This window comes from Durio zibethinus, chromosome 25 (genome assembly GCF_047325235.1).
Source record: "Durio zibethinus cultivar Kanyao isolate XHJ-2024 chromosome 25, ASM4732523v1, whole genome shotgun sequence".
Taxonomy (NCBI): domain Eukaryota; kingdom Viridiplantae; phylum Streptophyta; class Magnoliopsida; order Malvales; family Malvaceae; genus Durio; species Durio zibethinus.
In genome coordinates this window covers 3,804,012-3,807,308 of record NC_143186.1, presented here as the reverse complement: position 1 = coordinate 3,807,308, position 3,297 = coordinate 3,804,012, and positions in this window count along the sequence as shown.

Below are 3,297 nucleotides of genomic sequence, written 5' to 3'. Positions count from 1 at the left end.
ATAGATGTTGAAAAATGTACTAGTCAAAATGAGTAAATATGTTTTCCTTATGGATTTTATTATCTTAGACATGGAAGATGATGAGGTTCCATTACTATTAGGAAAACCTTTCCTATTTACTGCTAAGGCCTTAATATGCTAGCTTTACCTTTATATTTAAAAACAAGAAGTTATAGTTTGTAACTGAAAGGTATGGTGTGCTAAGAGATGAAAAATATGTAGTGTAGTTAAGGTAAAGGAAACCCTTAAAGAGTTTGACTTAAAAGATAAATCTTCTAACCCTCTAAATCATTTAGCAACCCCTAGCTCCAGCCATATCAATCCTACCAGGAATTCAAACTCTGTATATGTGATCACTGCTAGAAGAACTAGTACACCTTTAAAAACCAAGTCTATTTATATTATTCCACAAAGAAAGAGGTAACAATGTAAGCTTCCTGCAAAGGGGTAAAGTGATTGCCATAGAATTAGAGATGGTCAAGCTTGACCAAAATTGGCGTTGCTTGAGAGGCAACCTAAGTTCTATTTTAATGAGTATGATTGTTTTCTTAATTTTTCTTTTAGATGATTATTTTCTTAATTTTTCTTTTTAGAGCAGGTATGTTTTTAATGTTTTATTTAAGTTATTTTTTCATAAATGAAGAAAAGCAAGAAAGATGCCTTATGCAAATGAGATTTAGCCTTGAAAAAAAATTTGAGGCATATTTCTTATTCCTTTATATTTTTTATACATGATTCTATTTATGTGTGGGGGGAAAAGAAAACTTTTTGAACTTAAAACGTTTTAAAATCTTAACCTATCTTTGCTTTCAAACCAAATTGGCATACTAAATATCATTATGATGCTCACTTAGTTGAAAGTTACATATATTTTCCAAAAATGACTAAAGTATGATATGAAGTTTAAGTATGAATGTAGTGAAACTTGAAAAGAATTCTTAAGCATGTCTTTTTTTTTTTATATGAAATTATGCATATATTTTTATTCTCTTTTAAGGAAATGTTATGATTTTTTTTAAAGTTTGTAAAATGTGGAATTGCATGAAATTTGAAGAAATGAACAAATGCCCAAAAATTCACCTACTTAACCTTTGAGGTAAAATTTTAGACTATATTTGACTCAAGAGATGATCTAAGCAGTTCTTTGGACTGTTTGAACTTATTTCAAGCCACATTGTGATAATGCATCCCTATTACCCTCATTTTGAGCCTTTTATATTAATTCTTTTCTGTTTATTTAGCCACATAATAAGCTAATAAGCCTTTTCTTTTATTATTATTATCCTTTTTTTTATTTTGACTAACCCTTTATGCTTACTTATGTATGGACATGTTTATGATATTTGGGAGGAAAAGAGGTGCAATGAAAGAAATGAAAGAAAGAAAATGGCAACCATAAAATGCAAAGCCTAAGAAAGCTAAAAATGGCTATATTATTTTCTAAAAAATGTTGTGAATAAAAGAAAAAAAATAAAGTGATGCCTTATAGATCAAGTTTCAAAAAAAGCTCCCACTTGTTCAAAGTCCAAGAAGTTGAAAGAAAGTAAGTTTAAAGTTTTTGAGCTTGAAATTTTCATTTTTCTATCTTGACCCAAGCCTTACATTACATACCTAAGAACCTTTTGATCTTGAGTTAAATATGTAGGTCTAACATTAGTGAAGAGGGATGGGAAAAGTGAACATATGAAGTCTATTCTATCTTTGAATTGAAATGTGATGAAATTTTTTACATTTTGTTAACTTCAATTATGTGCATGAATTAAATATTGAGTTGATTTGAATGTGTGAATAGCATAAGAAATTGGAAGCTTACTTTTGAAGAAAATTCCTATGACTCTGAATTTATTCTTAACTTTGTATTATGCAATAGTACATTATAGGAGTTTTGTATAATTTTGAGTTTGTGAATATATATAATGTTTTATAGTTTTATTGATTTGAGGTTTTTCTTGAAGACAAGCAAAATTTAAGTGTGAGGTATGACAGCACCTAAATATATAGTGTTTTCACATGTAAAAAATGGTGCTAAAATTTAAATTTTGGATTATTTTTTATGTTTTTCATGTTATTTTCATGGTTTTAAGTTTTCAAGCTCAAGAACTTTATTTTCATGCAAACCATGCATGCAAGCATGCAAAGGAGAAATATTAGGCCAATTTTGGAAGCTTATTGTCATCCTACCTTGATCCACATTCATGCAATTCTAAGTTTAGTTGGACTCCATCACGTTTCACCAAGAACAAAATGTGATCCAAGCATGACCCATTTGCTTAACCATGGAGAAATTATGTTGCACAAGGACTCTATTCATTCGGCCATGCAAGGGAGATACTCAATTTACAAGATCATGGACTCTACAAGCACAATCCTATTAGGGCCAAGACCATTCAAGAGAAGCTCCATGCAATTTTTCCACAATAAAGGCTAGGTACATTCAACCAAGAGGAATTTAAAGTTCATCAAGAAGCTTGTAGCTTAGCCTTGAAGATTTTGACTTGGAGTAGGATTTTCAAGACTTGGATAAAAATCAAACTACTTTTAAATTTTCAAGCCTTAGCCGATTCCAAGTGAAGAGATTGATCAAGATTTAATCAAGATTCAAGCAAAGGCCAAGATTGCATCATCAAAGCCCCAATTCGACCAAACTCTCCAAGAATGAAGAGTTTACATTTGGTCAACTACTTAAAGATGAGGATTAGCTTGATCCTTTAACATTTGAAGTAAATTCAAACTCTTATAAAGCTTATCTCTCTCATAGCCAAACCTATGCCTATAAATAGGCAATGTCTCTTCACTTGTTGATCATACCATTCACTTCTTTCTTCTTTTCTTTCTTTAGTTCTTTTTTTTTTTAGGTGAGTTATTGGCTTAGGTGATAGATTTGCCAATAACCACATAATCTTTTATTTCTTTAAATTCTTTTAATCAAAGAAGTATTATTTTCAAGATCTTTCTTTTCTTGTTTTCAAGTAGCAAATCTTGTTTTCTTTTCTTTATATTCGGCAAGCATTATTTTTCCTAAGATTGATCAAAGCTTTCTTTTATTTCTTACAAGATTCGGCTAACATTTGCTTGGTTGTTTTATAAGTTATTTTCATGCAATCTTTATTTTAAGTTTACTTCAAGCAATCGACACTCTTAAGTTTATTTATTTTTCAATCTTTTTAATCTTGTTTTCTTAAATCTAGTTTTTGACAATATTCTTTTACTTCCCAAATGATAATTGGTGAAGTCAAGATCTCTGCCCATACATTGACTTTAGTCTTTATTTTCTTTTCAACCAAACCCTAAATTCCC